We start from the raw sequence: 27,104 nt of genomic DNA on the forward strand, positions 1-27,104 counted from the left end.
ATAATAATAAATAAAAAAATATTAATCCTCAAAATTTATTGTGATATATATATATATATATATATATATATATATATATATATATATATATATATTTATATTTATATTTATATTTATCTTACAATGTTGAATTGTTTGTTTATAATGAACGTTACAATATTTTACAAAAAAAAAAAATATTAAAAAGCATTGTATTATTAGAAATTTGGATCTAAATAATTTAAATGTACTTACAATATAAACATAATCATGAAAATTATACATACATAAAACATTAATATACATAATCCAAATATATTATATATGTCATTTAATAAAGATACATGTAGAAGATAATCATTAGTATTATTTTATTCATCTAAACAAATACATACATAAATAAATAAAACACAATTATATTTACAGTAGTTCATGTGTGTGTGTGTGTTCAATATTAAGATAATAGCCCAATGGACATTAAAACTGTTAAATAAGAAAAAAAAAAAAAAAAAAGGCCCAAAAATAATTTGTTGTGCTAACCCAACCCATCTTACCTAGGTTTATGTATAAAAACTCAAACCAAAACCCTAATCCAGACATCCATACCACATTAACCCTTGACTCCTTCTCCTGTATGTACGCTCTCATCTCTCTCTATCCTTTCTAGAAGCTACGCTCACATCTCCGGCCAACACCATAAAAGAAACTTCTATTTTCCGGTCATTTTCACCAAATCGCCCCAAAAATAAACATTTTCGACCACCTTTCTTACTTGTCTTCCAAATAATCTAACCTACCTTACATTGCTTACATTGATCTTCTGGGAACTGGTAACAAAATCACTCAAATCTTTAACCCATACACATCAATGAAGGAATCGATAAGACGAATAGCCTACTAAATCGGTGTGGAGATGAAAAAGCATATTGGATTTAGAGGAAACAACCTTCATACGCAAATACTGTAAGGTAATCTCTATTTTTCTTTCATCGATAGATCTCTTTATTCTCCATTTAAATAGATTGTGTTTTATTTGTAAACATTTTTCTAGAATTGCATTATTGGCTTGTTTTTATTTAATTTTTAATATAACAAATTACAAAACACGTTTTTTTTAAAGGTGCAATTTTGTTAAGGCAATATATTGTATTGTATATGGCAAAAAAATGGATTAAACATGTATAGAACAACTGTTATTAGTAATTTTTGCGTTAATATTTGATTTCCAGAAACTTTGAAGCAAAAATGATAAAATAGGACGCTATGGGACAGGTTGAGAGCTTTTTGACCATAACTCTGTTATACGTAGAGTTGTCAATACGGGTTAGCCTGTCACAGGTTAGCAAAAAATTGACAGGGACAGACCCGTTTTTCATACGGGTTGGGAATATCCCTACCCAACCCGTGGTATACAGGCTAAACGGGCCAACCCGTCAGGCCGTAAATTTTTTAAAGAAATTATTTAAATATTTTTGTGAAATGATTTATTTAATTGTTATAATTAATAAATTCACACTTACAATTTAATTGTAGAATTGTAAACTTGTAGACTTGTAGTTTTGTATTTAAATGACAAAATTAATACATAACAAAATTTAAAATGTTTCAATTCTTGATTCTTCCGAGTTCCAACACAAGATTCATGATTCAACATTCAAATTTTATTGTTTTCAATACAATCTTACAAGTTTCAAATAATTGACAATACTTAACAAAACATTCAAAGTTTTCAAGTCCCACATAACTAAAAGTCCAAAACAAGTCAAACATTCAAACATAATTTAAATCCAAAAGCCCATAAATCCATTAGTGACTAGTGACTACAATTCAACAAAGACAATTCTTCATTTGCATTAATCAATCATCATTTCCCAATAGCATCATTGTAACTGTAACGTGTTTAAGAAAAAATAAAGAATAAATTAGTAAAACAATAAATCAATAATTGAATTTACAAATCTTATAAAATTAAACTCTAAAGTACTTTTAAAACTTGAAAATACAATCATCATTCACCAAGAACATTAGAAGCCTTCTCAATCGATTCATCGATATTAATATCTTCATCATCTACATAAATTTATAAAATAAATCATTAGAAATTTATAATGAGTTAATTACCAATTTGGTCCCTCGACTATGAGGATTTCACCAATCTGGCCCTCGACTTTCAAAATTCCTCAATTTAGTCCCCGACTATGCCTTTTTTTTTACCCGAAATGGTCCTAACCATTAGACATCCGTTAACTCAGGACCAAATTGATAATTTTTCTATCGTCAAGGGACCATTTCGGTCATCACATGCACCATTTTTTCGAAAGTTAATTATTGAAATGGTCCATTGACTATAGCGAAATTACCAATTTGGTCCGGAGTTAACGGATATCTAACGATTATGACCATTTCGGGTAAAAAAAAAAGCATAGTCGGAGACTAAATTGAGAAATTTTAGAAGTCAAGGATAAGATTGGTGAAATCCTCATAGTCAAGGGACCAAATCGGTAATTAACTAAATTTATAAGTATTTATATTAACTATTAAATAATGATTAAATAATAATAATAATAATAATAATAATAATAATAATAATAATAATAATAATAATAATAATAATAATAATAATAATAATAATAATGCGTTAATACCTTCACAATCAAATCCTTGCAACTAATTGCGAGTGCAAATGAGTGCTTGAACATATTTCGAGAGGAGGGAGCGTCTATACTTGGTCAAAACTCTTGAACCAATGCTAAAAGAACTTTTACTTGCAACTGTAGTAATTGGAATGTTCAATATATCACAAGCCATTTTGGATAGACATTGAAATCTAGCTTTTGATGCTCTTTCCGTTGTAAAACATCCAACTTGGTAGAATTAGGATCTAGCTTCCCCTCTTCTAGATATATATCTAGCTCAGATTTTTTAATAACACCAATATTTTCACTAGAAAAATCAGTATACTCCTACACAATTGCAGATATCACAAGTAAAACTTAAAAGCATATTCAATAAAATTTGAAATAAATTTATTAAGTTAAAACACTTACCCCAAAGTAATTGATTTGTGGTGTATAAGAGCAATGTGCTTGAAGATGTGAAGAAGATGCATTCATTGATATACTTGAGTTGAAGTTAAACTTGCCTCGTTATCATAGTGCGAAAATAGCTTATACATCTTTTCTTTACAACATGCAATTTGTTTTCCCAACCAATAAGATCACACTTTGAATAGAAAAACTGCATCGTATCTAGAGCTGTAAACGGGCTTAACCCAGCGAGTTGGGCCTGTTTTACACGTGTTTTGGACGGGATGGTTCGGAAAAATCCCGACCCGTCCCGTATTTGACCCGACCTGTTTAACCCTATTGGACATAAATTAAACGGGTTGAACTTGGGTAACCCGTGTCCCGTATATTAAAAAAACAAAAAAAAAAGACATAAATAAGTTATATAATTATATTCGCGTTTCTCTCTTGTGGCAGTGCGAACTCAAATTCCTAATTCCGCCTATTCGCCTTTCACTCCTGCGACCAGCGACTGCGAATCTCACCGACGGGCGACAGCGGCTGGCTACTCCACTGCTCCATTACTCCAATCTCCACTGCAGCACTGCTCCGTGAGAACCAAGAACCACTCCTCTATAACTCCGTGACTCCGTGAGAGACTGTCAGACTGAGAGTTGCTCGGTTGACGACTGCTCCACTACTCTACGCCTCTAGCCCTCTACTGACTAGGTAAACAACTAAACACATTCACTAAATAATTTATATTTTCTTTAATCTTTATGTATTTAGTAAGTAATAATTAGTTACTTGTTTTTCTTGTTGATTATTGTTATGAATATGATTTGGTTGCTAAATCTTGCTGGATGGCGTTATTGTTGATTTGCTGTTGTTGACTTGCTGTTAGACTATTACTGTGAATAGGCTATATAGCCCACACTGCCTTACTATGATACAATCTGAGTGTTTGTGGGTATCATGTTTTTAATTAAAATTTGAACTTTTTGTAGCAAAATGACATCTCCTAGTGTGAACTATTTGGCATTAATACCAGTAACACTACGACTATAGATCACAATAGGAGATGTCATTTGAGTTAGAAATGTAAGATAGGGGAATTGATTCGGGATTTCTTGGCTTCCTTTTATATCATCATTCATTTCATCATAAAATAAATTAGTGATGATATAAAAGAGAGCCAAGAAACCCAAAATCAATTCCCTTATCTTCCATTCCTCACTCAAAGGACGACATCTCCTAGTGTGATCTATAGTGGTAGTGCTACCAGTATTTATGCCGAATTTGATTTAGACTCAGAAATGCCTAGTGTTGGTCCCAAAAGAGGTAAGGTGAAAGTCTAGAGGGGGGTGAATAGACTTTCAAACTTTTTCGCACAGCACAACAATTGCTAAGCCAGAGATAAACCAAAACTCTTAACTAGATTGTTAGAGTATGGTGCACAGCGAAAATAAATAAACATAAAGTGTGTGTGAGATTGTGTGAGCAGTATATCTCGTGTAGAGCAAATATGTAAAGAGCGGTAAGTAAAGAAAGCAGTAAAGAACACAAGACAATTATAGTGGTTCGCGAGGTGGTGTAATCCTCCTACTCCACTTGCTCTTATCTCCAAGAGCAATTCACTATATCTACCACTCCTTGGTTCCAAGATACAGTGAATTTCCGTGATCTAGTGCTTTGATCACAAAGCCCGCACTAATCACGCCCAGTGACACCACACTGCTGCTTCGGGTTTCACGTCGCCGCGCTACTATCCCAGGATTTCATGACTCCGCGTTACTTTCCCCCCGTCTTCCACACTCCGGTAGAAACGTATCCCGTGATCTGGTGCTTTGATCACCAAGCCCACACCAATCACGCCCAGTGCCTCCGACACTGCTGCTTCGGATCTCACAGCTCTGTGTGACAATCCAGGATTTCACAGCTCCGTGCTACTTTCCTCCCTTCTCTTGTTTTGCTCCAAAACAAATGTTGTCTTGCTTCCAACTTCTGAGACTCTGTAGATGATCTTCAATGATGCGCAGGTCTCTTTGATGAAGATAAACACTCTGGAATGATTTCTCTTGATAGCTCTGAGTGTTTTCTCTCTGTGAATATATCAAGTAAAGCACTTGATATTTTTGCTATGCTTTGCTCTGTTTAAGAACTCTCAGAATATTTCTCTTTTGAAGCTCTCTGAGTTCTTTTTCTTTTCTCACTTCTCACTTGAAGATTTTTGGTATGCTCTGTACCAAATGAGATTCTTGCTCTATGCTCTTTTCAAGCTTAATTGCTCTATTCGATCTCTTGATGAGTTTCGAATTTTCTGCTCTCTTGTTCGTAAGTTCCCCATCTTCAAGTCTTCATATCTTCATCATTTTATAGCTGGTAATGAGAATCTGTCCGTTGGAAAGAGACGCTCTTATTTTTTAAATCTTGTATCTTTTTGTCAGAGATCTTATCTTATCTTCTGCAAAGATGTCAGAAAGGATAAGCTAGCCGTTGTTAGAGCTTCATCTCCATGTAAATGAGCTCCCAAACTTCATCTGATATTCCTCTGGTTTAACGTTGAGTGGGAATATTTGGGTGTAGAACGGCTTCTCTGATCAGCTCTGAAGTGGTCTTTGTATCTTTGGGATTTAAAAATATTTATCAATTTAATCCCATACTAGTTAAACTAGTATTTTTCCTTGTGAGAATATTTTCACTCTAAGTTCATCTTCATCTTCTTCATTCTCACGTCAATCCCATACTAGTTAAACTAGTATTTTTCCTTGTGAGAATATTTTCACTGTAAGTTCATCTTCATCTTCTTCATTCTCACGTCTGGGTGTAAGTTCATCTTCATCTTCTTCATTCTCACGTCTGGGTGTTCTCAGACTTCAAACTGGCTTTGAACTTCCACCCAATTTGAATTTCTCCTTTGTAATTGACACCTGATTTCAATTGGCACCCAATTTGAATTTCTCCATAATTTGAATTTCTCCTTTGTAATTGACACCCAATTTGAATTTCTCCATTGTAATTGACTCCCAATTGACTTTGACTCCCAAACTGCTCCTGGTGCTTTCAATTGCTTCCCAATTTGAATTGTTGACTTTGCTTTCAATTGCTTCCCAATTTGATTTCTCCTTTGTAATTGACACCCAATTTCAATTGGCACCCAATTTGAATTTCTCCATAATTTGAATTTCTCCTTTGTAATTGACACCCAATTTGAATTTCTCCATTGTAATTGACTCCCAATTGACTTTGACTTGCATTTGGCTCCCAAACTGCTCCTGGTGCTTTCAATTCAATTTGATCTCCATCGGTCCCCAACTTGAAATTGCATCCCATACTACAACCTCAATTGGCTCCCAATTTCATTCTACATTGGCTCCCATCTTGAATTGATTCTCATGTGAAACTTGCTCCCAATTTTCATCTTGAATTGATTCTCATGTGAAACTTGCTCCCAATTTCAGATGGGGCTCCCAATTTCATTCTACATTGGCTCCCATCTTGAATTGATTCTCATGTGAAACTTGCTCCCAATTTCCATCTTGAATTGATTCTCATGTGAAACTTGCTCCCAATTTCAGATGGGCACTCCATCAGATTAATTTAATGTGGCTGCTTCTCAAATTTTACCTTGTAAAATTATTGATGGTGAGTTTTGAACTTGAGCCATTTCACATAATATATCAAGCATCATCCACTTTATCCGTACAACTTTTAATTAAATCTCCAATCATATTTGATGTACTCCTTTCTTTCCATAGATGCTTGATCTCCAAGTCAATTTCATGCATTCTTCCAACATTAATTTTCTTCACGAAAATTCTTCTGGGATATCTTCTTTGAGTAGCATTGACGTGAATTATTGTATCATTCATCTTCTTCTTCAATTTGTCATTTTCTCCAGACAAATTCTTGATTTTCGGCTTTATATCTTCTTCTTCTATTTTAATCCATCTTCCTCTGTTTTTCTCTTTTCATATTTAAATAATTTCCCGATCATGGTTTAAGACTCTACTAGACCTATAAACAAAATTGGGGGATCTACAAGTACAAATTTGGCATATCAAAACCATTACACTTTATTCCTAACACCTAGTTCTCAACAACCAACATCTCCTCCTAACAAAGAAATGGAACAACCTACTTCTGAAGAACCTAAGTGTAACACCCCCCCCCCCCAAACACGACCTATATAAAAGGCCTTAACACCTGCAGATCATACAACAAAACTAGAACAGCGGAAGAAGATAAAACGAAAACTGGATAAAAGAAATCCAAACGGGGTGTTATGCCACGTCTACCAAACACGGTAAACGCTACGGCGATCAATCTGCAAGTGTATACATCTATCCCAAAGACATCAGTCTAAAACTACATTGGCGCATAGGCCACAAAACAAGGATAAAGGTACTAAGCTACCAGGCACTAGACATCGCGCTCGTCTAAACATCACCTGAAAGATACAAAGATAAATATTGGGACGACGCCCGGTCAGCGATAATGCTGGTAACCCACCAATACATGTGAAATATCATATATAGATAGATATAAGTTGTAAAACCATTTTCGAAACGGAATACATAAGTATATAAGTCAAAAGCCAAGATCAACAGTCAACATAAGACTCATCACTCTCAAAGATAACACGGGAACACATCCCAAACCACAAAGGTTAACCACAACACAAAGGATAAAGACAAGACCGATGGCAACACATGCCCTTGTGACTACACACGTCACAAGAAAGAGAACTCACAACAACGGCTACACAAGCCCTCGTGACATCACCCATCACGAGTTGATATGCCTTCCTTATGCCCTGTTCCAACCTTATGGCTACCCCCAACCTTATATCTTCTTCCAACCATTACCTCCAGGACCCCTGTACAGCCAAGTCCAACCTTATTCCCCCGGGACCGTCGTCCCCCACTAACGACCACCAACAATACCACCAATTCATAGTACACAAGGTACCGTACACGGCAACACATGCCCAGATAACACATGTTATCCCCCATAAACGTGAACCTTACACAAAGGCCACAACTCCATAATCACGTCACGGCCACCACGAGGACCGCTGCAATACCTTGGTGACTAGTGTCCCATACCACTAATCGTGCAATCCAGGTAAAGCCACACACGCATCACACTTCAACAGGAATCAATCAACGGATCACAACGAAGATATGAAACATACTCAATCAAGGAACGGGTCACAGCTCAACAACATCAACGATGGATAACACAAGTTATCATCAACCAAACGGAAGGTACAAACCACACAAACGCTAGCATTAAGACAATAAACTAGCATGCTTAACAACGGAGAAACTCAAGATAGTTCTGAGGAACACATAAGACACCTCTTGGTCCAACGAAACACAATGTTTAACACTTAACACGATTCAAGACACCAAAGTCCTACATGGATACCTACCATATAGTTCTAGACATACGAAACATCAAGAAGACGCTCAAATAGTTCCACAAAGAATATCGGGAAGTCAAAAAACCAAATACCGAGTCAAACGGATCACGGGGAACAAATCCCGGACAAACACCACCATGTACCCGCGGGTGGACCCACGGGTAGTGCCCCACCCATGGTTCCGCCCACGGGAACATCTTCCCACAGGGCCATGTACCCGCGGGTAGGCCGACGAGTGGTGCCCCGCACGCCGTTCCGCCCGCGGGTACAATCATGTACCACAACAAATCCCTTCGCGGATTTTCTTCTCCAAACTCAAATTCAAGTCCAAAACATGCCAAATCTCACCCAACACAACAAAATGACTTGAACCATGGAAAATGCCAAGCAATGGCACAAAGGAACCCTAAACACAAGCTCTAGATATGCAATATCACAAGACAAATGCATAAACCCTCACATTTCATAGCAAAGCACAAGTAGAATCCAAGAAATCACATATAGGTAAGCAAAATAGGTTTTGTAGAGCATGGGTTACCTCTTGTAGACCAAAAGACTTCACTTTACACCACAACAAGCTCCCCACAAGGCTTACTTTCCAAACCCACTTCAAGATTAAACCAAAAGATCATAAAGATCCTACCTTTAAGAAAAAGACAACTAAGATGAAACCAAAAACACAAGATGGACTTAGATCTTACCCTCCTAGATGCCCAAATAGGTGAAAGGTTGAATCTTGGTAGCAGATCTTGGAATCTTGACAAGGGTCTCAACTTAGCTTGGAGAATAAGCTACACTTCTTTCCTAGAGAGAAGGTAGAGCTAATTTCTAGGAAATGTAAGGAATAAAATGAAGAAGTCTTCTAGGTTGGGTTACAATACTAACTCTTGGTGAAAAGTCAATGATACCCTTACTAACCTTTAGAAAGTGTAAGGAACAAGGGAACTCCCCTCAAAGCTCAAGGTACAACACAACTTTAAGGTTGACTAGTCAAATACTAGTCCTTGAGTATTAAAAATCAGGATTTTAGGAATTAATTCTTCAAATAAAATAGGATTAATTACTCAATTAATCCATGGATTGAATGTGGATTTTTGGGGTGTCACACTAAGCCTGAAAGAGCTAAATCCATTACTTATGATGTATTGGAAGTCATTTCCTAAAGTTAGACTATTTGATCGTAAAGTAAAGACTAGATGTATTGGTTGTGGGAAGGAATATGTTATTGGTGGCATTAAGTATGGAAAAACTTCTTTGTTACGTCATGTTCCTAAATGTGTTGGTCTTACTAAGTATGATAATGTTGGGGCAATAATGATGTTAGATGCACAAAGAAAGTTGATATCTAGGCAACTTGATCACAAACGTTTGCGGGAGAATAGTTTGTTGTGTGATGGTGAGTTCTTAAATATTCGGTGTTGAGAACATTTATTGAATTTAATTGTTCAAGAAGGGTTGAAAGCTGCATGTTCTAGTATACAAAAGATAAGGGAAAGTATCAAATATGTGAAATAGTCTGAAGCAAGAACAATATTGTTTGCTAAGTGTGTGGAGCAAGTTCGAGCCATTGATTATAATTTGGGCTTGCGGTTAGATGTTCTCACTAGATGGAATTCAACTTATGTGTTGTTACGTAGTGATTTGAAATCACAACGTGCTTTTGGGAGTTTAGTATTACATGAAAAGAATTTTGTTACTTGTGCTGTGTGTGAGGATTGGAAGATAGATGAATTGATTCGGGATGTTTTTGTTCTCTTTTATATCACCACTAATTTATTTTCATACGTCTGCAAATCTAACAATGGTAGAACTACTGAGATATCGTCCTTAGAAGTTTTTGTCATCTTTCCCTTGCCTTTATCGCCAGCTTTGCTGGCTATTCGGTTGCAGCAAAGGCGGCGATAAAGGATGGGGGAAAATGATAAAGACTTCCAAAGACATATCCCTGTAGTTCTACCTCAGTTAGACTTGCAGACGTATGAAAATAAATTAGTGATGATATAAAAGTGAGACAAGAAATCCCAAATCAATTCCCCTTTCTTCCATTCATTATTCAAAAGGACAAGTGACAAAATTCTTGTCATGTAATACTAAACTCCCAAAAGCACGTTGGTACTTCAAAGCACTGTCTAACATAACATAAGTTGAATTCCATCTTGTGGGGACATCTAATCACATGCCCAGATTACGATCAATGCCTCCTACTTGCTCCACACATTTTGCAAACAATATTTTTCTTGTTTCAAACTATTTCACATATTTGATACTTTCCCTAATCTATTGTTACTAGAACATGCCGCTTTCAACCATTATTGAAAATTAAATTCAATATATCTGCACAACACTGAATATGAAAGAACTCACCATCACAAAACAAACTATTCTCGTGTAAATGTTTTTGATCAAGTTACCTCGATCTCGACTTTCCTTGTGAATCTAACATCATTGTCTCAACATTATGATACTTAGGAAGAGTAACACATTTAGGAATATGACCTAACAAAGAAGGTGTTTTATACTTCATGCCACCAACAACGTATTCCTTCAAACAACCATTACACTTAGTCTTTACATTACCAAAAGTGGTTCCAACTTTAGTAAATGACTTCCATACATTAAAAGTGATGGATTTTTCTCTTTTATTCTCAGGTTCTTCAAAATTAGGTTGTTCAATTTCTTCGATAGGAGGAGATGTAGGTTGTTGAGAACTAGGCATTTCGGAGTCTAAATCAAATTTGACATTAATACAAGACAGTAACACTACCACTATAGATCACACTAGGAGATGTCATTTGAGTTAGAAATGGAAGATAGGAGAATTAATTCGGGATTTCTTGGCTTCCTTTTATATCATCACTCATTTCATCAAAAAATAAATCAGTGATGAAATAAAAGAGAGCTAAGAAATCCTTATTCAATTCCCCTATCTTCCATTCCTCAGTCAAAGGACATCTCCTAGTGGGATCTATAATAGTAGTGCTACCAGTATTTATGCCGAATTTGATTTAGACTCCGAAATGCCTAGTTCTCAACAACCTACATCTCCTCCTAACAACGAAATGGAACAACCTATTTCTGAACAACCTAAGCCTGAAAGAGCTAAATCCACAACTTCTGATGTTTGGAAGTCATTTCCTAAAGTTAGAATATTTGATCGTAAAGTAAAGGCTAAATTTATTGGTTGCGGAAAGAAATATGTTATTATATTGGTGGCATTATTAAGTATGGAACATCTTCTTTGTTACGTTATATTCTTAAATGTGTTGGTCTTACTAAGTTTGATAATGTTGGGACAATGATGTTAGGTGCACAAGGAAAGTTGATATCCTTAGAAGTTTTTGTCATCTTTCCCTTGCGTTTATCACCAGCTTTTGCTGGTCATTCGGTTGCAGCAAAGGCGGCGATAAAGGATTGGGGAAAATGATAGACTTCCAAAGACGATATCCCAGTGGTTCTACCTCAGTTAGATTTACAGACGTATGAAAATAAATTAGTGATGTTATAAAAGTGAGACAAGAAATCCTAAATCAATTCCCCTCTCTTCCATTCCTTATTTAAAAGGACAAGTGACAAAATTCTTATCATGTAAACCTAGACTCCCAAAAGCATGTTGGTATTTCAAAGCACTATCTACCATAACATACGTTGAATTCCATCTTGTGGGGACATCTAATCACAAGCCCGTATTACGATTAATGCCTCCTACTTGCTCCACACATTTTGCAAACAATATTTTTCTTGTTTCAAATTATTTCACATATTTGATACTTTACCTAATCCTTTGTTACTAGAACTTGCAGCTTTCAACCCTTCTTGAAAATTAAATTCAATATATCTGCACAACACCGAATATGAAAGAACTCACCATCACAAAACAAACTATTCTCATGTAAATGTTTGTGATCAAGTTGCCTCGATCTCGACTTTCCTTGTGAATCTAACATCATTGTCTCAACATTATGATACTTAAGAAGAGTAACACATTTAGGAATATGACCTAACAAAGAAGGTGTTTCATACTTCAAGCCACCAACAAAGTATTCCTTCTCATAACCATTACACTTAGTCTTTACATTACCATCATTGATTCCAACTTTAGTAAATGACTTCCAAACATTAAAAGTAGTTTATTTTTCTCTTTTATGCTCAAGTTCTTCAGAATTAGGTTGTTCAATTTCTTCGATAGGAGGAGATGTAGGTTGTTGAGAACTAGGCATTTCGGAGCCTAAATCAAATTCGACATAAATTCAAGGCAGTAACACTACCACTATAGATCACACTAGGAGATGTCATTTGAGTTAGAAATGGTAGATAGGGGAATTGATTCGCGATTTCTTAGCTTCCATTTATATCATCATTCATTTCATCATAAAATAAATCAGTGATGATATAAATGAGAGCTAAGAAATCCTGAATCAATTCTCCTATCTTCCATTCCTTACTCAAAGGACATCTCTTAGTGTGATCAATAATGGTAGTGCTACAATATTTATGCCGAATATGATTTAGACTCCGAAATTCCTATTTCTCAACAACCTACAACTCCTCCTAACGAAGAAATAGAACAAACTTCTTATGAACAACCTAAGCCTGAAAGAGCTAAATCCACAACCTCTGATGTTTGGAAGTCATTTCCTAAAGTTAGAATATTAGATCGTAAAGTAAAGGCTAAATGTATTGGTTGCGAAAAGGAATATGTTATTGGTGGCATTAAGTATGGAACATTTTCTTTGTTACGTCATATTCCTAAATGTGTTGGTCTTAATAAGTATGATAATGTTGGGACAATGATGTTAGATGCACAAGGAAAGTTGATATCTAGGCAACTTGATCACAAACATTTGTGAGAGAATAGTTTGTTGCCGCCCGGGTCGCTCGATGACAAAGTGGTCGGGAAGAAATCGTGATCCATGTTATCTATAAAGGCCCTGAAGGAGGAAACTCTTCTCGCTAAAGGAAGCAATGGGCTAGGAACTTGTACGTCGGGTCAATCCACTCGAAACGCCGAGAGAAGAAAAAGCGTGTGGAGCTGATATTATTCACTCATGAAGATTTTCCTATTCAAAGGGGGGCCCAGAACAACTCACTCGTCATCACAATGGACATCAGCAGAACAAATGCCCAACGAGTGCTAATTGATATGACGAGCTCAATAAACATCTTGTACTTCGACGTTTTCACCCGGTTGGGTCTGTCGACCGACCGAAGCAGGAGTCATCAAACTAAACATGGAATTAGGTACCTAGCCTAATGTGATAATGACTACCATGGGCTTCGTGGTGGTCAAGCTGAAATGTGTTCACAATGCAATACTCGGTCGACCAACCATCTCCCAACCAGCCGCTGTCATATCAATGAATCACCTGTGCATGAAGTTCCACACGCCTAATGGGATTAGAGTGGTTCGAGGAGACTAGCTATGTGCAGGCGGTCAAGTAGTCTGACCGTGAGGACGCTAGAATGCATACCATATCTTAGTAGGTCGACCGATGGGAAGTCAAGGAGAAGCCACGACCTGCCTCGAAAATGGAATAAAATGTACTTGACCCCAGCCAACTAGAGCGAGTAGTCAGGATCGGCCAGGTCTTCCCGGTCGATCTACGAGAAGACATCATCGGAGTGCCATGAAAATTCAAAAATGTTTTCGCTTGGGCACCAGAGCCCAGAGGACATGCCCGGAGTCTACCGGTCTGTCATATGGCACCATTTATCCATTCAACTGGGTTCCAAGCCAGTCAAGTAGAAGAAGAGGCATTTGTCAAGTGAAATGAGAGAGTTTGTGAAAAAGGAAACCGCTACCCTCTTGGCGGTAGGACACATCCGGGAGCTCCTTTACCCGGAGTGGTTGTAAACGTGCGTAGTCCTTGAACCAAAACCCCCTTACGTGGAGAATGTGGATGGACTATATTTACCTGAACAAAGTCTGCCCGAAGGATCTATATCCACTATTAAATCCTGACCAGATAGTTGACGAGATGGCCTGGTGCGAACTGCTGAGTTTCATGGACGCCTTTAAAGGATACCACCAGATTTTCTTGTGCAAAGATGATGAAGAGAAGACTGATTTCATAACCCCAGACTATGTTTTCTGCTATATAGTAATGACATTCGGTCTACAAAACTTTAGAGCCACCTACCAGCGAATGGTAAACAAGTTGTTTAAGGGATTGCTCCGGTCAACTACAAAGGAATACGTCGACGACATGCTCAAGAATTCAAAGTAATGGAAACTTTCAACTTGCGTTTGAGTCCAAGTAAATGTGCTTTTGATGTTTAGACGGAAAAATTCTTAGGATTCATGATGACGGGTTAGAGGATTGTGCCAAACCTCGAGAAGGTTAGAGTTATAATGGTGATACAACCCCTCGGTCGGTCAAGGACGTTTAGAGGTTGAACGGCCGACTGGTGGTACTCAATCGGTTTCTGTCCGATGGAACTCTTGTCAAGGCTAGGTCTAAGCTTATAATTCCAATGCTTGAAGATATAAGAGTTGCTATGATGAAGAAGAGGGTTGCAACAAAGTGAAATCTGTCGCGAAGTGGTGTGTAGACTACAGGCATTTCATTAGGAAGAAGTTGAATGAAAATATTATTGAGAGTGCTCAGTGGCGTGTGGATTTCAATGTAGATGATGGCTATGAGAAAAAAAGGGGGTAGACTGTTATTCACTGTAAAATTACAAGCTATGATATGTTCATGTAGATCTTGGGATTTAACATGTATCCTTTGCCCCCATGTAGTATGTGCTATACTTTACAGTAGAAGGCAACCTGATGAGTTTATAGATCATTGCTACTCCAAAGAGGTATATGAAATGACATATGCACATACATTACAACCCATAAATGGAGAACTTAATTAGTCAAGAATAACTTCTGATGAGATGGTTGCTCCTATACCAAGAAGAATGACCGGGAGACCAAAGAAGATGAGGAATACGAAGGTGAATGAACCACGTGATTGTGGTAAACGGCCAAGGACAGGAAGAATAATGACATGTTCGATATGTAGAGAAAAATGACATACTAAGAAGGGTTGTTCAAGGGAAACTAATACTAATCCTCAAACTGCAAAAATTGCTTTCAATGTAAGTGCTAAATAAAGTATGATGAAATTTCCTCAAATACTATTATCCTTTATATAATAAAGTTATATGGTTTGGGAAAAAATTAATGTTACAATTAATGCCACAACATTCTTTATTATTAAAAAAAAAAAAAAGAAAAAAAAAAGCACAACATTTAAAAAATAAAATAACTATATATTATATAATCATATAAAAAATATACTTTTGAAAAATAAAATAGTTATATATTATATAATCATATAAAAAATATGTTCAATTAGAGTTTAAATTTACACATACAAAATTTGAAATTTGCTCTCCAAATGTAATTATCTTAGTTATTATTTGTATTGTGAAAATTATAATATAGATGAAATACAATTAAGAATAAATCAATGTAATTATGTAAATTATCTCTATAAATTTATTTGAATATGCACATAATTAGAGATTATATTAACCATACAAAATTATAATTATAATTTTAATTGTAATTTTGTATTCTATAAAAATAATAAATACTTGACCAATGGAAGCTAAAAAATATTATTATATTAAATAATTTAAAATATTTTAGTTTTTCTATTTTTTATTTATATTTATAATAACATAATTATTTTTCGTGCATTGCGCGAGTGAATTACTAGTTATGTCCTTAATACTGGTTTTGTTATTTATTACAGCCTGAAATGCCTGAAGCGACATTTGTTCATTATAGAAAGAAGCAACGAAGGAGGAAAGCGAAAGAAAAATTAAAGACAAATGCAGTGGACACTAGTTTTTGTATTTTGTTCTTTTTTTTTTCTTTTTTTTTTTGGTAGAAAACTGGAATGATCATTGTCTGATCAAGTGATTGTTTTAAGGGTCAAACATGTTTGATTATCCCAGGCGATGTCATTATCCCAAGAACATGTCATGTTTGCATATTAGTAATTAGTAATATTAATAATAGTCAAGGTGTATAAACATATTTTGACAACTTGATTAGGGAATCAAATTTGACTTAATTTAGTCCTCAGTTTCAAGTAGCACTCAGTTTCAAGTACTTTGTTGAGCGTCAGTCAAGTTTAGCCCCTGCTTGATTCGAGACGTAGCGTTGTAGCTTACCATGGAGAGATGTGATTAAATTGTTAATGTCCACCTATTTATCACAAATTGGGTTTAAGTAAGATATGACAACCAGATTGGTAAAGAACTCTATGGTTAAGCATACTAGACTTATATCAGTCACAAGATGAGTGACCCACTGGGAAGTAAGCATAGTACAGTGCTGAGATCCATCAATTGGTATCAGAGCTAAGGCCGTCAAGGGGTCCCAGATAGGATGTGGGCGCAAGTAGGGCTGTTAATCTTGTGACCCACTGGGAAGTAAGCATAGTACAGTGCTGAGATCCATCAATTGGTATCAGAGCTAAGGCCGTCAAGGGGTCCCAGATGGGATGTGGGCGCAAGTAGGGCTGTTAACGAACCTAACATAAACGAACAGAGGTTATTTGTGTTCGTTTGTTAAGGTTTTTGAAAATCCTGTTTGTGTTCATTTGTTAAGCATTCATTAGTGTTCGTTAACTTTCACGAATATGTTCATTAACGTTAACGAACACGTTCGCGAACGTGTTTGTTAACTTTCGTGAACACGTTCGCAAACGTGTTCGTTAACGTTAACAAACACGTTCACAAACATGTTCGTTAACAAACACGTTCACAAACATGTTCGTTAACAAGCACGTTCACGAACATGTTCGTTTACGTTCGTGAACACTTAATAAACAAACACCTTCACATGTTCATGATCACAATTCATTAGTGAACAAAAAATAATCTACGTTCACAAACAATAATCAAACAAACAACACAACTATAAAATTAATACAAATAACTGCATAAGTCAACTCTTAGCATCTAATATCAAAATAAAAATCCAAGTCTCAAATAAAATAAAAATGCACTGACACATAATTTTTCTATTCACATTACTTTGTTAGGCGTCGGCCAGGTCGGCCAAGTTCAACCCCTGCTTGATTCGAGACGTGACGTTGTGGCTTACCATATAGGGATGTGGTTAAATGGTTAATATTCACCTACTTATCACCAATTGATTTTAAATAGGATATGACAACCAGATAGTCAAAGAACTCTATGGTTAAGCATGCTTGACTTACAACAATCACATGATGGGTGACCCACTAGGAAGTAAGCATAGTACAAAAAGTGAGAATATATGCAAAGAAAGGCTACACTTTGATTTAAAAATAAAAAGTGCATTGTTCTCATAACATTATCAGAAGATTTACACTATAAATGTTAAGGTAATGCCAACTGAATACCATTACTTTGAAAGAAAAATAAAACTCCAAATCCAAAGGCAAAATCAATCACTACATGTTTGCACATCTTATTGCACTTTTCCCTTTCCCTTGCTTCACCTTTAAAATAAAATCTTTATCTTCTCAATGTCATTTCGAGTTAGAGTATAGCAAAATTACCAATTTGGTCTTTGATTATTTTTTTGACCAATTAAGTCCCTCAACTTTAAAAATCTTAACCAATTTGGTCCTCCGTTTGTTTGACCGTTAGTCAACCGTTAACTTGGGACCAAATTGATAATTTGCTATAGTCAAGGGACCATTTTGGTAATTAACTTTAAGGGTGGGCAATTCAGTTCAGTTTTGTCGAACCGAACCGTACCAAACTAGTTAGATTCGGTAATATACCGAACAACCGAACGGTAATAGATTCTTGTATATCGAACGGTTCGGTAAAAACTCGAACCGAACTGAATTTGTTCGTTAAAAACCGAACCGAACCGAATACCGTTTGAACTTTGGATTGCTATTTTGTTATATATTAGACTTTGAATATGGACTATGTAAACACCATAACACATTTACGAGAGATACCCTTGAGAATATGAGTTGAACGACAGAGCAAGCAGTAAGGAACTTGGATTTACTTTTTATTTATTTATTTATTATTATTATTATTATTATTATTATTATTATTATTAAAAAAATCAAACAGTATTTGGTTCAGTTCATTTTTTTACCGAACAATTCGGATCGGTTTTTTATCGAACCGTTTGGTATACAAGAATCCAATACCGTTCGGTTGTTCGGTATATTACCGAACCAAATTAGTTCGGTTCGGTTTGGTACGGTTCAGTTCGAGAAAACTAAACTGAATTGTCCACCCCTAAAGTTATAAATTATCAAAATGGTCCCTTGACTATAGCGAAATTACCAATTTGGTTCCAAGTTAACGGTTGACTAATGGTCAAACAAACGGAGGACCAAATTGGTTAAGATTTTTAAAGTTGAGAGACTTAATTAGTTAAAAAAATAGTCAAGGACCAAATTGGTAATTTTACTATAGCCAAGGGACCATTTTGATAATTAACTCTATCATTTCTCATTGAAGACATTTCTTCCTTCAAACTAGAAATACCCTGCTTCAAATCATGTAAAATATATTTGGAGGGGTCACTTTCTACCTCTAACACATCATCTTCCTTCAAAAAAAAGAAAAGAAAAAAAAAGAAAAAAAAAAACTCCTTCAATACTAATTGAAATCTGTAGAATTTATATCATTAAAAATTAAAATTTGAAGTGCCTTGCAATTTTATGCAACCACACTTACCTTCAAATTCCAATTTTGACAAATAGATAACTTACATTCGATGGGGCCTTGTAAAGTCTAAAAACAAATATAAAACTTACATTCAAATTCCAATTTCGACAACTAAAAACCTTTCGCCCACTTTCACGAGATATGCACAATGAGGCTTTCAACCTACATCAACAAAACATTTTTGGCTCATATTAGAGATTTCTTCTTCCATTTGATGTTGAAGATGTTGACATTGTTTTCCTATTTCAAAAAGTTGTTTACTGGATACAGGGGGAAGATCAGTTAATGTAGGGGAAGACAACTTCAAGCTATGCAAGGGGAAGACAACCTCAGGCGATGCATGGGAAAACAATTTTAGGCAATGCTTCTCTAGAACAAGTTAGGGTTTTCGATTCGTTATTGGAGGAGAGATTTTTCATGCGTTGGTGTAGGAGTGAACCCTAAGTTTAGTTCGTATAGGAGAAAAACTCACCTTTAAATATGAATTAGGATAATGTTAATTGAAAATATCCTGTGTAAATTGATTTAAATATTAAAATTTGTGCCATAGTGTAAAAATATGCCATACAAGACGACAAGTTATTCATATTACCGGTTTAATATGAAAGTAACAGGCTAAAAATGTTATATGTAGAAATTTATAGTGTTAAATGGTTTAATTGCACACTTTTTTTTTGTTCAATTCAATTGCACAAACCCTAATAGTTCAATGACCTATTTGACGCTTAAAAAAAAAAAAAAAAAGCCCGAAATTAAAAGAACAAAAATCTCCTGGCCTTTGCGTTTGAGGTTTTCTCCAGTTGAGTTATCCCAACCCAACCAGCACGGTCTTGCTCGATCGAGTGTGATTAAATTCACTTGGTGTATCCCAGCCATTCAATTTGAGGTTTTGCTGGGTTGAGTTATCCCGACCCTACCTACACAGTATTTCCCGGTCGAGTGCGTGATTAAGTTCACTTGTTATTTCCCGGCCTTTCCGTTTGAGGTTGTCTGGTTGAATTATCCCGGCCCTACCTGCATGGTCTTGCCCGGTCGAGTATGTAATTAAGTTCACTGTACTTATTGATTCCCGGACATATGATATTCCCTACCCGATCGACATGGTCTTTCCCAATTGATCAGTTGGTTATATCCACTTGTCACGCGTCTTTACCATTAAGTTGGCATTAAACAAGTGACCTCATAAGCATTACCCGCTAGGTACTCTGCATGGCTGAGGATTAATTATCATACTTAACTTATAAACTGGATTTTTTGCAACCAAGTTGCCATGTTTTTGTAGGACAAACATCATGGCAATCGGAGCGGGTGGCACTTTGTCGGTCGGATAAAACACGAAGAGGAAAAGCAACGTATAGATCATATGTGATGAAAAAATTAGGGATACTTAGTAAAAATAATTAGTCTAACCGGCATAAGAACGATGTCGGCCTCTAGAAAACAAAGTTCAAGACTACGAACTAACAATCAACATAAGTGCAAAGCAAGAGATAATTCAACAACTTAAAGGCCTTGGTTGCTGGAAGCAGCAATAGAAGGGTTGGCCAGGTTTGCTTGGGAGTCGTGCAGGGTTTCAGACCGGGTGGTGCTATGTCCATGGGCAGGAAAATGCGGACCTGATCCCAATCGTCCAGAAGGGCCTCCTCTAAAGCTTGATGTAAGGTACTCTACATGACCCTCTTCCCCAGATGGGAACCCCAAGCAGTCATCCTACGGAGCATCTTCAACCCCATTGGATCACGCTGCAACGCTTGAAACAAGGGGAGTGCAACATCCTCAAATGAGCAAATAGCTGAGACCAGGTTAGCTGGTCAAGAAGCAAATTGAGCAATGCGTCCTGATGAAACTGATCGGAGCTTAGATATTGCATCAAAGTCCACAGCCGTTCGTCTTTTTCCTTCAACGCATCCTTGAGTTTTCTCAACTCCTCATCACGCTCCATGGCGGAGATCCGAGCCCGAACGAATAGCTTAGCAACTCTATTGGCGACTGACATATGCACAAACGGATACAGTGGAAGCAATTGACATGTATACAAAAAAAGGGGACCAACTAGCCGAACATGTACTTGGGCCACGGATTGGGCGAACTACTCCCCAACATAGTCAACTATTTTGTGAAGGAGATTTGGAGGCGGCGGACTCAGCTGGAACAATAGAGTGGACGCTCGGAGAGGTTCACGGTACCACTAGGTTTATCTAAGGTAAACATGCAAGTATATGGTGTCCATTGGGTGCTATTTGACCTTGGACTATGCCCTAATAGTTCACGAACTCCACCAAGAAAGGGTCAAGAGGAATCCGTAGACTGACCAATAGGGAGTCAAAGTGGACGCACCCGTAGTGACAATCAGTGATGTTGGTCAAGCATCGATCGACCTTTTAGCAGACCCCCTCCCCAATAAGTTATCCAATTTGATCCTGCTCCTTAACAAACTAGTCAATCGGAGTGTCGTAAGCTCCTTCAGGGTCCAAGTAAACATAATCATCGCTCGTGATTGTAGGCCTACCAATTGAGGGTTCCTTGGTTCTAGTCGAGGTAGCTTTGCTCGTGTGAGTTTTCTTCTTCTTAGATGGAACTATCAGTGAGACTGACTGAATGGGAATGAACGGATAAGTCCGAGCTGATCTCCTCCTTGTCGGTCAGGCTTGAACGACAAATATATCGTCAGATTGTTCCTGTGACGACCCTCCAGACACATTGATCTTCTCGTCATCCTGATCGTCGTAATCACAAGCAGATAAATTTTGGGTATCCTCTTCGGACATGCTGCACGATTGAGAAGGGACAAACAACTGATAAGTGGAAATCAACGGTTAATCTAATTTTTATGGAAAAACTATGTTGCATCTGTTGAACCCGATATATTTTGTGGAACAAGGGGCAACTCATAGCTGACGGATCTGGCGGGTGGCGGTCGGCCGGTGGAACTAACAAACAAAAAAAAGGAGAGAAACACTATGCTGGTGGCAAGGCCGGCGGTCGGCTGGTCCGTGCAGACGGTCGATCAGCGAGAGAAAAATCAACAACAATGACGATGAACATTGTGCTGGTGGCCGGCCGGCGGGAAAAAAAAAAGGAAGCAAACAACAAGAACGAGCGGCTTGAAGGACGAGGTTGGCAGAGAAAAACAACAACAAACACACAATGGCGAAGGAAAAAGAAAAATAGAATAGAGAAGAGGCGTACGTTGTTGGAAGTCGGAGTGGCGGCGACAGCGGTGCAGTGGCTGAGCAGCTCAGGTAGATGGTGTAGCCAGAGCGGTGGCAGCATTAGTGCAGTCGGACCTGTTGTGCGGCGATCGACCAGTCAGGTGGGCAGTAGGCGAGAGAAAAAAAACGAAGAGGGATAAGGAAGAAATTTGAAGACCAAAGCTTTGATGGCAACTGGAGAATTAGGGTTTCAGCCGAGAAAAATAAAAAACAAAGAACAAAGCACAAAGCAAAGAAGAAAAGGAAAGAAAAATAAAGTGAAAAGATTTTTACCTAGTGAAGGAAGGAAATATGTAGAGGATTCCGGTTGGCTAAGGAAAGGAGAAGTGCAAAAATGAGATTCTAGTAGTGGGATATTTATAGGGGCAAAGCTTGGGCCAGGAATCTGAAGGTTCGGCCGAACACGTATAAGGCCCAATCAATGACATGTATCATCTTCTGCATGTAAGCCATCCGATTAGAATCATCAACAAACCATTGGAGTTTAAAATTACCAAAAAGTGCTTGATTGATTGGGGAAAATACGATAGACCGACTAGGGGGGCGTGTTCCGCAGCAAGCCGGTCGGGATAAATTACAAGGAAATTAAAGTATTTTACTTCTTGAACCCGATGACCCTTGCGGATTCAAGAAGTGTGGGAATCGTGATGGGTAAATACGCAAGGACTACCCGTGGACCACCCGGTCGGTCCACTGAGAACCATCCAGTTGTGGTCCGCTAGAACCACCGGTCGGTTGGATCTTAATCGCTCGTGACCGATTGCGTCGCTCGTTGTGAAGATTGGAAAGCCTAATGATACTTAAAGACGCTCGAAGATTACTCATGGGATCGCATCGGTAAAATCCCACCTAGTTGGTGTTCTAGAGCCACCTGGTCAGTCTGCTAGAGGTACCCAGTCGGTCTGCTACGTGACCCGCTTTGCAAGTTGGAGGGCTTAACTTACGCTACAAGTAAAGGAGAACCACTTGTTCATGCAAGGAAGGCGATTGACAGCGTGTAGGAATGATGACTCTGTCACTTAGGTAATCGGTCTATGTGTAGCTGCAAAGCGACCAACTGACCAGACCAACAAGAGAGCGCCACGTCAAGCCACTTGCATATGGAGCATTTAATGCTCAGTCGACCTGCTTAGTATAAATAGGAGGGTTCTCCCCTCACTTGTCATATCCAATGTATTGTTACACAAAAGTCACATGCATGTCAGATTCATCACTTTGCAATATCACATCGCTTGTGATATTCACTACATTGTAACCTACTTCACTTGTAATTGTCTTCTTCTCCATAATACAACATGAGGGGATGGGTGGAAGATTGATTGATGAACATTTTTAAGGAATGGGAAGATGAGTGTTAAAACTAAATTTGCAAGTAAGCACACATGATTTGTTGTAACACCCCCCCCCCCTCCCCCCCCCCCCCCCCAAAATAAGACCTAAAAACAAGTCTTAACACATGCAGATTAACAACAAAACTAGCACAGCGGAAGATAAACGGAAACTGGATAAAAGAAATCCAAACAGGGGTGTTATGCCACGTATACCACACTAGGTAACGCTAAGGCGACAATCTGCAAGTGTATAATACTATCCCAATACATCAATCTAAAGCAGTCTAAAAATATTGGCGCACAGGCCACAAAAACACAACGGTGCTAAGCTACCAGGCTCTAGACATCGCGCTCGACTACTCAACACCTGAAAGATACAAAGATAAACATCGGGGCGACGCCCGGTCAGCGAATAATGCTGGTAACCCACCAATACCGTTAAGTATCATAAATAGGTAGATATAAGATATAAAAACCATTTTCGAAACGGAATACATATATATAAGTCAAAAGCCAAGATCAAAAGACAACACAAGACTCACCACTCACAAGGATAACACCGGGAACACATCCCAACCACAAAGGTTAACCACACACAAGGATAAAGACTCACCCAACGGCAACACATGCCAAAACACCACAAGCCTCCGTGACTACACACGTCACGAGAGAAGATCACACAACACCGGCTTTAAAAGCCCTCGCAACATCACCCATCGCGAGTTGGTATGCCTTCCTTATGCCCTGTTCCAACCTTATGGCTACCCCCAACCTTGTACCTTCAAGCCAACCATTACCTCCAGGATCCCCTGTACAGCCAAGTCCAACCTTATTCCGCCGGGACCGTCGTCCCCCACCAACAGACCACCAACGAACCACCACCAATCACGGCAACACATGCCCGGATAACACAATGTTATCCCCCAATCACGTGAACCTTTCTCGAAGGAACACAACTCCATAATCACGTCACGGCCACCACGAGGACCGTTGCAATACCTTGGTGACTAGCATCTCATACCACTAATCGTGCAATCCAGGTAGAGCCACACACGCACCACCACTCACACGAATCAATCAACGGATTGCAAAGAAGGTATGAAACACACTCAATCAAGGAACGGGTCACAGCCCAACGACAACAACGATGAATAACACAAGTTATCATCAACCAAACGGAAGGTACGAACAACACCCACGCTAGCATTAAGACAACGAACTACCATGCTTAACAACGGGGAAACTAAAGATAGTTCCGAGGAACACACAAGACACCTCTTGGTTCAACGAAACACAATGTTGAACACTTAGCACGATTCAAGACACCAAAGATCCTACATGGATACCTACCATATAGCTCTAGACCTACGAAATATCAAGAAGACACTCAAATAGTTCCACAAAAGAACAACGGGAAGCCAAAAGATTAAATACCGAGACAACCGAATCACGAGGAACAAATCCCGAACGAACAGCATCGTGCTCCCCGCGGGTGGACCCACGGGTAGTGCCCCACCCATGGTCCCGCCCGCGGGAGCACATCCCCACAGGCCTATGTACCCGCGGGTAGGCCGGCGGGTGGTGCCCCGCCCGCCGTTCCGCCCGCGGGAACATCCCTGTTCCACAACAAATCCCTTCGGGGATTTTCTCCTCCAAACACAAATTCAAGTCCAAAACATGCCAAATCTCACCAAACACAACAAAATGACTTGAACCAAGGAACATGCCAAGCAATGGCACAAAGGAATCCTAAACACAAGCTCTAGATATGCAATATCACAAGATAAATGCATAAACCCTCACATTTCATAGCAAAACACAAGTAGAATCCAAGAAATCACATATAGGTAAGCAAAATAAGTTTTGTAGAGCATGGGTTACCTCTTGAAGACCAAAAGACTTCTCTTACACCACAACAAGCTCTCCACTAAGCTCACTAGCCAAACCCACTTCAAGACCAAACCAAAAGATCATAAAGATCCCACCTTAAAGAAAAGACAACTAAGATGGAACCAAAAAGACTAGACAAGCTTAGATCTTACCCTTCTAGATGCCCAAATAGATGAAAGATTGAATCTTGGAAGCAAAACTTGGAATCTTGACAAAGGTCTCACTTGGCTTGAAGAACAAGCTACTCTTCTTTTCTAGAGAGAAGGTAGAGATATTTTTTCTAGGGATTGTAAGGAATGAAATGAAGAAGTCTTCTAGGTTTAGATTACAACACTAGCTCTTGGTGAAAAGACAAGGATACCCTTACTAACTCTTAGAAAGTGTAAGGAACAAGGGAACTCCTCTCAAAGCACAAGGTACAACACAACTTAAAGATTGACTAGTCAAATACTAGTCCTTGAGTATTAAAAATCAGGATTTTAGGAATCAATTCCTCAAGAGAAATAGAATTAATTACTCAATTAATTCATGGATTGGAGTGTGGATTTTTTTTGGGGTGTCACATCCTCTCCCCCTTCAAAGAAGTTTCGTCCCCGAAACTTGGGTACAACGAATTAAAACGAAGGTAACAAGGAAACAAAATTGTGACAAGAAATTCAAGAATAGTTCTTTTTGTCAAAAAAAAACTCCAAAAATTCTCACAAGGGTTCCAAAGCAAAGAAGAAGACATTACGAATTCAAGGATTGGCAAGGGGTCAACAAACGGATAGATTGAGCATCAAGAACTCTACCCTCAACACAACAACCAAGAACTCAACAACTAACCCAAACACCAACTAACAAACTAGCTAAACAACAAGGCAACAAACAAAACAAGCAAGCACACAAAGCACACAACAACCTAACACCAAGCTACAACGGCTAAGAAACAACAAGGAAGAAGCGAACGGGGTTACCACAACACAACTAGAACTCCTCACTCTCCGACTCTTCGGCCTCTTCAGACTCTTCTTCTTCGGCTTCATCTCTGTGACTAGAACTAGCTTCAATCTGATCCAGCCTCTGATGCACTGCGACAAACTGAGACTTCACAAACGCAAAGCCCTCGGCGATCAAACTGTTCTGCTGACGAAGCAAAGAGACGACGTCCTGCTCTCTCTTGGTGCGAACTTCTTTCCTTCTCCGGCTTTCCTCACTGTCTGATTCACTTACTTCAGCTTCGACGGTCTCCAGTGCTCCTTCTTCCTGATCTGCTTCCTCCTCAACTTCTTCGTCACCACCCAAACTCTGGACTGCAAGGCTCAACTTCCTGGCATGGATCCCAAGCCCGGCAGCTAACTCTGCTCTCTCAACAGGTGCTTTCCTTGCAACCTCTTCTAGCGTGATGTACTCACCACTATCCAACTGAAACAGATTACAACTCCGGAGATTGGCGGTATCCAACACCATCTTTCCCACGGCCTTCGGGATACAACCATCCACACTAACACCTTTCTTAACCAAAATCCAACTTAGCACCATTCCATACGGCAAACTCTTCCGATTGTGATCCCGGCAAAACACCATGTGT

At 38.2% G+C, this 27,104-nt stretch overlaps 1 long non-coding RNA gene across 1 annotated transcript; it reads left to right on the top strand.

The window, feature by feature from the left end:
- Positions 1-466: 466 nt before the first annotated feature.
- LOC109171281 lies at positions 467-16,445 on the top strand. The gene is made up of 3 exons (XR_002052556.1): positions 467-947; positions 3,462-3,713; positions 16,161-16,445. It is a non-coding gene; the product is annotated as an uncharacterized LOC109171281 (long non-coding RNA).
- Positions 16,446-27,104: the final 10,659 nt, after the last annotated feature.

Source organism: Ipomoea nil, unplaced genomic scaffold (assembly GCF_001879475.1).
Source record: "Ipomoea nil cultivar Tokyo-kokei standard unplaced genomic scaffold, Asagao_1.1 scaffold3401, whole genome shotgun sequence".
Lineage (NCBI taxonomy): Eukaryota > Viridiplantae > Streptophyta > Magnoliopsida > Solanales > Convolvulaceae > Ipomoea > Ipomoea nil.